Here is a 13,338-nt window from a genome sequence, read left to right as displayed (position 1 = left end):
TATCAAAATATAAATCAATTGTGTTATAGACGGATAAGAAAACTTAAGGTTGATTACTTCCCTTCAAAACTGATGTAAACAGACATGTAGTGTTTCAAAATTGATCATCTTTTTCATAATTATTAACAGTCAGTGGAAAGATTCCAGCAGGGGAACCAAAACACTTTTTCAACAAGAAGCCACACTACATCTTCTACATGAAAATACAGGGTCCAGACCAGTGCACATGTACAAATGTTATAATCCAAACCAGTTACTGGAAGAAATGAAACACATATTTTTTCGTAAGGAAAATAAAATGCTTCGCCGAGCGCAGCCTGATACGACCGCAGAGGTCTAACCCTGAATAGTTGGTGTAAGTTTGGACACAATATTCAAGCTTGATACTGTCTGATTTTGGATTGTGATCAAATTTTTGACATACTATAGGTTTCTGACACAAAATAAATGTGGTGAAAGATCTTAAAAATTTGAAATGGGTTGAAATATTTGTATTAATTTTCAATTGAAAATTTCTTGCTGTTGCGCAGTACTTTGATATTGTGCAATACTGTGCTACTGCGCAATACTGTGCCATTGTGCAATACTGTGCAATAGAAGATTTCTTGCTATTGCGCAGAATTGAAGATTTCTTGCTATTTCGCATTACTGTGCAATTAAATTCTTGTTATTGCGCAATAATGTGCAATTGAAGATTTCTTGATATTGCGCAATATTGTGCTATTGGGCAATACTGTGCAATTGAAGATTTCTTGCTATTACGCAATACTATGCAATTGACGATTTCTTGCTATTGCGCAATACTGTACTGTTGCACAATACTTAATCTGTTATATATAATAATTTACACATCATGTTTGGTGTGCACCTCCTGCCATATCAGTATTTTGTTTTGCTTGTATATATAAATTAGAAATAATCAATGTAAAAATGGAAAATTTCAAGGGAAAAAAAACAAAAAATTGTAAAAAAAAATCCCCCCAAATTCTTTTTTGAAACCCCCCCCTCTTTTGGAGTAATTACCCACTAGCTAAATCCCAGCCTTCCCTTTACGGTATGGTACCTTGCAGTATAAATTCAGAGAGATTCATACACTTAAAAACAAGTTATTGTCTGGAAACTAAAAAAACTGCTTGTTTTTGGCAACTTTTTGGCCCCTAATTCCTGAACATTAGGGGCAATTACACCCAAACTCAATCCCAGTCTTCCCTTTGTGATATGAAACCTTGTGGTACAATTTCAGAGAGATACATTCACATACACACACGTAATTGTCCGGAAACTATAAAAATGCTTGTTTCCCAACCTTCCTTTTGTAGTATTGAACCTTCTGGTAAAATTTCATAGAGATCCATAAACTTAAACTAAAGTTATTGTCCGGAAACCAAACGTGTCTTCGGACGACGCCGACGACGACATCATAGCATTATACGACGCAAACAAATTTTTTGTGGTCGTATAAAACATATAATGGGAAATTGACTAACATGGACAGTTACTTTGGGAATTTCAAAGGAGAACTGGTTGACTATGAGCAATCACAAAATCATGGAAAAGACAAGACCATTACGTCTTCAAAAAGAAATGTAGTATATAGAAGTGTTTATTACTTGTACTAGTATTTTATTTTATGGGTATCTACTTCCGATATTGTAGTTAATGCTTATTCCCTGAATTTCATGCAAAAAATTGTCCAGACATGTTTTCAAAATTGAATATCGCCGCGATATAGCTTTTTTGGTGCTGATGCGGCGTTAAGCAATCACCAATCAATCAATCAAAGTTGAATAGGATAATTAAAATAAAGTGCGGAAATATGCATCATATAGTAACAATTTGATATGTATAATTATTGTATAATGAAAAATCACAACAAATACCGAACTCCAAGGAAAATTCTAGACGGAAAGTCCCTCAGCAAAAGGCAAAATCAAAAGCTCAAACACGTCAAACGAATGGATAACAAATGTCATATTCCAGACTAATATATGCATTTTTTATGTAGAAAATGGTGGATTAAACCTGTTTTTATAGCTAGCCAAACCTCTCACTTGTATGACAGTCGTAGAAAATTCCATTATATTGACAACGATTTGTGAACAAAACAAACTGACATAATAGGTAAAAATGTCAAAAGAAGGGGTACAGCAGTCGACATTGTGTTATAATCTTAATAACTGTAAAACTAACAAATAAACAAAAAGGCAAATAGACAATTTTCTGTTTTCTCATTAATAATTTAAAAACATAGGGAATCCTCTTTAGTAAAATACCGGTAGTATACTAGTATTCACTTAGGTAAATTTCTAGACATTTGGAACTGCTAAGGACTGCCTAAATCCAGTAACCTTGAATTCCTGTGAATGTCCCAGGAGATTAAAATAATATCAGTTGTTGCTCGACATGAATGGTTTTACAGTCAGTCAGTTTATCAAACAACGAACATGTCTATATCTATCAGATGTGTTTACATAAATATTAGAAGATGTGGTATGAGTGCCAATGAGACAACTCTCCATCCAAGTCATCATTTATAAAAGTAAACCATTATAGGTCAAAGTACGATCTTCAACATGGAGCATTGGCTCACACCGAACAGCAAGCTATAAAGGGCCCCAAAAATTACTAGTGTAAAACCATTCAAACGGGAAAACCAACGGTCTAATCTACATAAAAAACGAGAAACACTTATGAACCACATCAACAAACGACAACTACTGCACATCAGATTCCTGACTTAGGACACGTGCAAACAATTGCAGCGGGTTTAAACGTTTTCATGGTTTCAAACCTTCACCCTTATCTGAAACAATAGTGTAACATCACAACACAGAACGACACACTATAAAATATAAATTGAAATGGCTTAACTCAATCAAATGACACAAGTGAGCATACATTGAACGAATAAATTTGATCTATGATACAATGCAAATACAAAATCAATAAAATAAGGGATGAATAATTAAAATAACATTATTATATCGCTGTATTTCAGAAAAAAACAACAATAAGCTTGATCAAAATCTGCCATTTACAATTACTTTATACACAGGTAAATAATAATAATTTTGTTGTTAGGTATACAGTTCAAAATGGAGAAAGGAAACATTATAACAAAATAAATAATTTTGATATTCATAGTACGAAGAAGTGAAAATTTATAGTAATACCGAATAAACTCATCATAGATACCAGGATTGAAATTTGATATTTACGCCAGACGAGCGTTTCGTCTACAAAAGACTCATCAGTGACGCTCGAATAAAATTTTTTTAAAAAGGCCAAATAAAGTACGATCTTGAAGAGCATTGAGGACCAAAAATTCCTAAAAGTTTTGCCATATACAGCTAAGGTAATCTGTTCCTGAGGTAGAAAAGCCTTAGTTTTTCAAAAAATCAAAGTTTTGTTAACAGTTTATTTATAATTATGAACATATCAATGATAACTCAAGTCAACACAGAAGTGCTGACTACTGGGCTGGTGATACCTTCGGGGAATTAAAACTCCACAAGCAGTGGCATCGACCCAGTGGTTGTAAATAAACTCATCATAGATACCAGGATTGAAATTTTATATTTACGCCAGACGCGCGTTTCGTCTAAAAAAGACTCATCAGTGACGCTCGAATAAAAAAATGTTAAAAAGGCCAAATAAAGTACGATCTTGAAGAGCATTGAGGACCAAAAATTCCTAAAAGTTTTGCCATATACAGCTAAGGTAATCTGTTCCTGAGGTAGAAAAGCCTGAGTATTTCAAAAAATTCAAAGTTTTGTTAACAGTTAATTTATAATTATGAACAGAAGTGCTGACTACTGGGCTGGTGATACCATCGGGGAATTAAAACTCTACCAGCAGTGGCATCGACACAGTGGTTGTAAATACACTCATCATAGATACCAGGATTGAAATTTTATATTTACGCCAGACGCGCGTAAATATGAACACTTATCAAAGCTTGTATATAGACCAGATATAACCCAGAATAAGTAAACATTAAATAACAAAAAAGTATTACAAATAGTGTCAACAATATTAAGATCAATATCTATAAAATATACAAGAATGCTGCTTTATCCAGTTAACAACAAATACTGATCCGAAGCAAAAATTTGGGAGTAACTGATTATCTTGAGAATTCACTTGAAATCTGAGTAATTTTAAAATTTCGCATAATAAAACAATCAATAATAAAAGTTAATGTATTTCTATTATTTCTCATATAATTAAATAAATAATAATATCAGTTAATTTCTATATGGCCCAAGAACACAGTTATTTCGTAGTGGACTTCTTATAGACAATAAAGAAAATTTTAAAAATTCCACCTGCGCTTTCTCAATAATACAGTGTGTTGTACTACTTTTGGGACAAATTATATCAAAATTATAAAAATTTTCACCACCTCTAACCCAAAATATGGACACTTTTATGTTAAGGGGGTCTTGAAATCTTTTGACAGCTTCCAAAATGCTATTTTTTTAACCTTTTTCAGCTGGACCAAATCACTACTTTACTTAAAAATTCATGACCCAATTTAACAGTGAAATGTCATCCCCTTACCTGCTAATTGAGGCATAAAACATGAAGAAATAAATTTGGAAGGAGTATAAAAGAATTGCCAAGTAACACTCTGTCCACACTAGGGACTATATTTGTGGACCACGAAAATCAAAGTACGATAACTGTGTTCCCGGTCCATATGAGCGTTGAAGTAATGGGTTTATTGTTCAATGCTCTTTGAGGTTACTATATTTAACGAGGATATCTCGAAACAAATTTAAGGTGTCACGAGAATATCTTTTACGAACAAAGTTCATATGTATTATCATTTTATTTTTTGAAGAGGTAATAGTGCAAAAGCACTAGGAAGTGACAGAGAAACAACTAACGAATAAGGTCTCTGCCTATTTGAAGTTTGACCCAGACAAAGCTGGAGAGGTGGCAGAAATTCCACCGGAAAGGATAAAAGAGACAAAAAATAATTAATTAATAAAATATAATGAATTGAAAATTATCATTGCATTAATTAGAATTAATGTATTTCTTCAGTAATTTTATATTCGTGCAATAGGTTACATCTTAATCGTACAGTTGCTAGGGTAACATAAAATTAACAACATTTGGTCTTATGGATAGTTGTTTCATTATCAATCATACTGTATCTTGTTTCTATATGTATTGGGATCATCCTGTACACTTGTTGTATCTTTTATAATCTTCACTTTTTTGTTCTTGAAAGAGTGATGGGTGTGTTACAACAGAACACTCGAAATATTGTTAAATGATTGCCAAGTTAGATGAGGATTTTTAAGGACTATTTAACACCATATTTCTGTTAAATGATAATTTGAATTTTAAATTTCTGTCCCTATCCAATATACCCTCATTTTCCCGTGGCAGTCAAAATTTCCCTGACCTTTATCACCGGTCGGCCTCTATTACAGGACCTACCTATTGAATACATTGTTAAAATGTGTTCTCGTCCTTAAAATGTATAAAAATATTTGACATTGAACGATTAGCAACCAACAATCAATCAATCATTTCCCAAACGCGATGCGCAAACATTTGGTATTTCTCGTGACAATTATTCTTACAAAATATTGTTTTTGAATTCATATATGTCCATTTGAAATATAAATTCTATAGACATTTACCAGATGCTTATACAATGTATATTAATAAACTCATCACTCTAGATACCAGAGAAAAAAAGTTATACGCCAGCCGCGCGTTTCGTCTAAAAACAGATAACTATATGTATAGGCTTCCATTTGTCCCTACAGCGCTGAACTTTATATAACATACTAGTATATAGGGTTTTTTTTATATAACATACATGTATATAGGTTTTTTTTATATAACATACATGTATATAGGTTTTTTTATAAGACGAATTAAACATTTTCTTTTCCCCCTTATAACTCTGCAATCATAGAACCAGTCCCCGGGGTATATCATCAGCTAAGTAGTCAGTACTTTGGTAATGATTAAATTTATACAATCTTTTCTAAAATTTTCAGTTTATAAATTTATAATTTTTTAAGAAAAACGAAGGTTTCAACTCCATTGAGAATGATTGATTGTTGGTTGCTTAACGTCCAGTGGGGTTAAGGTCGGAGAAATTTAGACTGCGACGGGAAATGAGGGTAAATGAATAGGGACAGAAACAGGTTACCTACGGATCCATCAAAGAGTTGTTGCAGGGGTTCTTAGCGTGCAAAGAGCGTGGCACTCTCTTTACACGAGACATCGGATTTAATGTCCCCATTCTGACCGGACGTGGCTGCAAATTTGTACATCCCGCACAGCCAAAACGGACGCCCTACTTTGGCGAGGGTTTTACTGCCGGTCGGAGGAAGACCAATGGTGACCATACTTCTATTCCCCAGTCACCCTTGGGGGGGGGGGGGGGGGTAACTCCATTGAGACATTTATGTAATGAGCGGAATTTGAATATTTTAATTATTCACTCTTTACTACATGATGTCTTTTGATTTTACAAAGATCTAGTAGCGAATTAGTTTTGCAAGATAGATCCCTTATTAACCACGATAGGGAAAGTCAAAATATCTCCGTCTGAAGGATAAGGTTTCTTCGCAGGGGGTTAAGGTGGCTGTTTATGTGATGTATAAATACGCATCAACATCAGATCAAAATTGGGACGTTGAATATGATAATTCTTTTTATTGATTTACCCTTACAACAATGTTTTTTTGCGGATTTGTAGGTTGCATTTTGATTAATGGTTGCTTACCGTGTCTAGTAGCAAATATTTCATGCATTTCAGACGAGAACAAATTAACTATAAATAACAATAGGTAGGTCCTGTAATAGAGACCGTCCGTGATGTAGTTCGCCGAAATTTAGACTGCCACTGGAAAATGGGAGTATATAGGATAGGTAAAGAAATTTTGTCTTATAATGTGCTACTGGTCTTAGCAAAAAAATAAAGCTAACACTCTTCGTCGACAACTCTTGTTCTTCTGGTTATTCATTGATAAAATGCAATATAATTGTTATGCAATGAACCTAAGCGGGTCTTCGGTTTAAAATATGGTCACCAGGACTCCGCCAACCACCGGGAGCACCCTTGTCAAAGTTTGGCTGTGTTGGACTAAAACGAACTGAAAGGCCGCTATTACTACATTTTTCAATGAATATGGAGACTGAAAGATATAAACTGAGTTTATGCTCTGTTTCCTAATACAGTGAATGATACCACCTTATTTCCTACCTTAAATCAATACACGTAAACTGTAGAACCAAAGGAAGCCATGTACAAAATGTTTAACATCAGTGACTTAACATACGACATTACGACAGCAGATGTAGAAAATCATTATATTTATTGATCATATTGATCATCGCTTATATTGCAATGTTAAAAAATATATCGCTAAGGGAACGGCCATTTAACTTTAAAAGGGGTGGGGGTGACAACACTTGAGTTTAATGATTTAAATAGGACAATACACGATCTGTTGACTAGTTTATAATCATTATTATTAAATTTAAATTTTGAAAACTAACACCAAATTATATCCAGTAATACTAACCAATGACTTAAAATACATTATAAATTGTCCAGTAAATGCAGTTCCGTATGTTGTATAAATTTAAAATGATTTTAATTTTGATCACGTTATCTTAGTGTTGAATTTTGGTTGTAAATAAACAATTTGCTTTAGACTTGAATTTAAGTGTATTGAAGGACTTTTTGTCTGATTTTAAAAATATACTTTAAATTGTAAAAATTTTCGAATTAGCTCTCGCCGCGATATAGCCTTTTTGCGCTGATGCGGCGTAAAGCAGACACCAATCAATCAATTAAAACCCGATTCTGATCAGAGCAAAAATTAAGAAAGTTTACGGTCTCCAGATTTTCAATATTCTAATCGACTAAGTGGCGACCAATTATGAATTTTTGTTAGCCAATAACCTTTAAAGTCGCACAGGCGACCATTTCAGTAGAATAAATTGAGGGCTCCCAAATCTGTAGCGTGCTCTAAGATCTGTGTCAGTGTAGTTTAGGGTAAGTTCTTCTTTGCTTCTTTTTTCTTTTCATTGAACTGGTACATGAAAGTGAGCAAAGGCGGCCATCTTTAACACTGCGTTAGGTGTTTAATCGAGGTATATGAAGTGATTAGGTTTAACACAGATTTAACGACGACTGCGTTAAGCGTTAAAAAATTTGAACAACACTTAACGATTACGTTAAATTTAACGAATGGCTAACGACATTGTTAGTCTAACGACACTTTTGAACAACCGGGCCCATGTGTTGACGGCTTAACTATTTGCAAAGTAGGAAGCTACACAGTAAAACCTTCAGGCTTCTTGGTAACCTTTCCTGTTAAAATATTTGTTTACTAATACTTTTCATCAAATTCAGTACAATAAAAAATAGTCAATACAGTTATTTAGATAGTTTGTGTTATCTACAAAAACCATATGAAGGGGATCCATGTGACCAAGTGATCTAGGTAGTTCAACTACAATATCACTAAACTGTCAACATTGACGTTGTGAGCTTGATTCCTGCAATTGGAAGGTGCGTTCGGTTTGATCTTTATAGAATATGATTGTATTTCCTCTTGTCGAAGGGCATATCTCTGTCATGCTATCTCCTGCAACCAATAAAAACTGGTCGCCAAGCTACGAGTGCTAAAAGTGGCATTAAACATGACAATTCAATCAATTAATTTTCCATAACATTCCATGTCTACAAAACCTTTCCTAATATGCCTACATTCAAGAAGCTGCCACATTATTTTTTTTAATTCAATATATCAACACTGATATCTGCAAAATAGCAATATAATTGTACAAATCAATTCTGTTTGAATGACATCTAGCTGATATATGTTGCAGTTAAATATATGGTTTTGTTTCCCGCTGTTTTGAAAGCAGAAGTTTACAAAACGGGCTGATCTAAAATTGATAAATACTCGTATGCTGTCTTTCTCAAATTCAAAATTGTTGGAGGGTGATAGAGAGGGGATGTTCAATTTGACAGCAACTCTTTGAACTGACTCGTTGAAATCTACTACTTAAACAACATACTGCGCATTCTTGGCATTGTTTCTATTTTCTAAACATAACAAATACCACTTTATAAAGTATTCCGAATTGTGTGAATTAGTGACAAATCCTTGCCGACTTCAATCAATAAATTGTTAGGTGAATACGTATGAAGCTATTACATGACAACTGAATTGTCCAAGAGATGCCAACATGTACTTTGTATCTTAGAAATTATTCTTTTAATCAAACTGTCAAATTTTATTTGTCAAAAGATGACTTGACATATACATCCCTCTTTGACTATTATATCTATATTAACAAAGTCTATATGCACTATATGTACACATTTGAATTACATCAACATCAACCATGCATACAATACATACAGAAAACTGTCGGCTTTAAACTTTTCTATGCCAAGATCTTTAACAAGAAAATTCTCACGCACTTCCCAAACTGTGTCATTTTGTTTTTGTTTGATTCCATAGATAAGGATGTTATATTTCCTATCATGTTTCTCAAGCAGTACCTGAAAGAATTTGAGTGAAGCAAGTTTTTTGTCTAATTCTATTTTGAGCGCTTCAATTTCTCTGCTTCTAAACAATTAAATTGAGATTCTAAGTGTCCTACACCTCTCTCGAGCTCATTATGGTCTTACCTCAGTTCTACCTCGGTTTTTGTGATACTGAGATCAGATTTTACCTTTCCTACCTCGGATTTGACGTCATCATTTAGCGTTGTCAAATTCTTTCCCACGGAGTCAAGCTTAGATAAGAAATTGGTTACCTTAGTATCTATACCCATCATAATACTATTAAGATCAGCGAAATCTTCCTTTGTCGCCATCGCCAATGTTATCATTCAATCAATCAATACACTAGTATTTGTGTTCACAAATTACCGAGTTTAAACCATTTTTATTATTAAATTCATTAAAACAAACAATTTTATTTTTTTAACATTTCAATCACATTCTAGATGGATATATTACTCTTTATATATTTATTTATTTTTTCAGCTCTGAATTTTTATGGGGCCCGCCATGACAGGGTCGATAATCCGAAACTATTTTTTGTATGCCCCCGCCGTTTTACCCTTGTCCGTCCGTACGTACGTCCCAAAGTTGGTTTCCGTTCTCTTACTTTAGTTTGCCTCAACCGAATGTTATGAAACTTATACACGATGCTTATGACCACAAAACACAGATCAAGTTTGAATTTTGGTGGCATCACTTAAACCGTTCTATAGTTATGCCACATTACAAATGAAAAATTGCTGAATATTTGGTTTCCGTTGTCTAACTTAAGTTAGCCTCTACTAAATGTTATGAAACTTATACACAATGGGTATTACCAAAAATTACAGATCAAGTTTGAATTTTGGTGGCGTCACTTTAACCGTTCTCGAGTTATGCCCCTTTAAAAATGGAAAAATTGCTTTATTTTTCGTTTCTGTTCTGAAACTTAAAGGGAAAATCCGTGATTTTTTACTTATCATCTAAATATGTTCATCTTAACATAAAAAACACATTCACAAAGTTTTAAATTTATATTCCTTCTAATAACGGAGAAAATCAAGTATTTGTAACTTTTTTGGTTGACATACGTTAGTGGGTTGTGACGTTTTAACCCGGTATGTTGAATGCTGGGAAAAATAAAATCTGTTAAAGTCTTAATTGTTTATCGAAAGTTTACGTAATTTAAAGCGCACAGATGACCGTTTCTCGTAGCTTATAACCACAATATAAGAATGAAAGAAAATGAACACACGTGTACCGTTTTGCATTGATTGAAATATATAAATATTTCCGAATTAATTTCATAAATTATTGTTGAGATTTTTCATAAAATATATAATAAATATCTTTATTGATATTGAACTGAAAATATTTTCCGCTTTTATTTTCCTAAATAATTTCGGCAACAATTTCAACGCAAAATCTGACTGTATAATATTTTGTAAAGTCATTGTTTATTTCTCGATTTGAGGACAATTCGTTTGAACTTTACCTTGGAGCAATTTAGCCTCAAGCGTACACAGGTGTGAATTCAAGCGTACATATGTGAGAATGTTGTCATTTTGAATGGATTAACAGAAAGAGTATGGCGTGTTTAATACACCAAGATTAAATACCCGAAGAGAATAGATACAATAACTAAAATGTATAAATTAATTGAAAATTAACATTTAAATTTTTAATTCCGGAATTGTATAAAATTAAATGGAACAATTTTCAATTACGTTCTATTCAATTAGCATAAAGATTCAAATATGAAGTTGATAGAATAGATCTTTTAATCTTAAAAAATAAAAGTTATATTTTTCCCAATTTAATAGAGAAATACCATTGCACATCTGTTTGATTTACTTTACCGGAATTCTTTAACTTATATTTAAATCTAGTGATGTATAATTGCTAACAAGTGCAAACAATCGTAAACCTATCTCAATTTTAAAGTTTTTAATTGAAAAAATACAACAGTACAATATGCATGATTTTTTAATCTTCTTTTTAACAATTCATTCTTACATAATTAAATTCATCTGACAATCACCTAGACGAATTATTTGTGAAAAAAATGCCAGTTATCATTTATTTCATTAATGGATATATATTCGTTATAAATCTAAGCTCATAAATTAATTATTTATTTTGTTCGAGGATTTTTTCAACAAGTTAATTCGAGATCAAAGGAGACTAATTTCCCAACAAATGAACTTTTACTCACTTATTTGTTTTCTTAAAATATTTTTTTTTATATGAGGTGTTATAATTGTCTTTAAGTTTGAAAACATGAAAATTAAATATAACCATTTATATAGTCTATGATAATTTAGTGCAATGCTCTACAGGGTAGCCGTCATTAATCCAAATTAGTAATATTAGTAATTAAAGGCATAGCTTGACAATGTATTACTGATATTGACGATTTTAGAACAGTTCGACTCAACCTCGTTGTTCTTGAAAAATGCTTTACTAGTATAAGTGCCATTGAGGATTAGCTCCATAGGTTCTTTTTAACAGACAATAGCGTATCGTTAATTTGTTTGTTGGGTCAGAAGAGGCCAACCACTTGAACAGAAAAATAGAATCACCCTACAAGCTTATGTTGTCAACACTATCAGAAAAGAGTTCCCATCGTCGGATGGGGTATATGAAGATTTTCAAGAATGTACAAGTGACATGTCCGACTCTGAACAGTCAGTAAACGGACTTTAACAATGATCTACAGACATCGAACTCTTATTCTTGATATTATAAACTGCATGCATGTACGTTTATGAGAGTGATTAATTATCTTGTGCCTGATAAAAACTAAATGCCTGCATGGTTATATCTTGCCATACGTTTTTATTGGTTTGGTGGGTGTTCACTCAAAATCGTAATTCAAAAATAATGTTTGTGAGATTTAGATTCACTCCAATTCCGAATTTTGTCTATATTTTTCACAAGTGTATACCACGGAAAAGCTCTGATTGTATATTACTCCCAATTTTTTGGTGTGGACCATCGATATGAACAGCAATAATTGATGAATCAGATGATGATGGTAGAAAGAAATATGAGCGTCATGTGGCATGAATGTCGGACCATGAATTGTCAATCTGTATGAACAGATTTTTCCCAATACAACCATATTGAGTGGGAATTTTTACAGGCTATACTCGTACTAGTATCACAAGGTACTCATGTAGTTCGACTCCGACACACATATTTTACTTTCAGATGTATGATAGGTTCTAATATATATATATATATATATATATATATATATCTTTAATGTCTCTTATAAGCAATAACTAAACGAGTATGATGTTTTCATACATATTTATTCTTATTTACACAATCATTAACCAACTAAATAAATTTAACAAAGAAACACAGTGACACTACGATATAACAAATGAGATACATAATTATTATTTTTAACCATGCTATGCAGAAACTTAACACATCAAGTGTAGTGCACGTGAATACCAATTAGGTACACGATGTGTGATTTTGTATAACTAAAAATATCAAAGCAAGCAATAGCTTTGTCAAGCAAACATTTTTTTCACATAATCCTCTCTTTATCTCCGCTCCCTTACAATAACTATTTCCCCTTTTGTAGCTCATTCTCTATATTGTTCTCTATTCGGTTATTTAATTTTTTTTCACTATGCCACTCTCTATTATAAAGATAGACATTAGCCATAGAATCTTCAATAAATTAATATTGATAGTGACGAAAAGTGCTGCATTACTTTATATCTGCATGTTTGTCAATCGACAAAAGCTTGAATTTGCGTGAAAAAAAAGGTTGG

This window comes from Mytilus californianus, unplaced genomic scaffold (assembly GCF_021869535.1).
Source record: "Mytilus californianus isolate M0D057914Y unplaced genomic scaffold, xbMytCali1.0.p SCAF_24, whole genome shotgun sequence".
Lineage (NCBI taxonomy): Eukaryota > Metazoa > Mollusca > Bivalvia > Mytilida > Mytilidae > Mytilus > Mytilus californianus.
The sequence above is the reverse complement of the archived record's forward strand: the minus strand, read 5'-3'. Positions refer to the sequence as shown.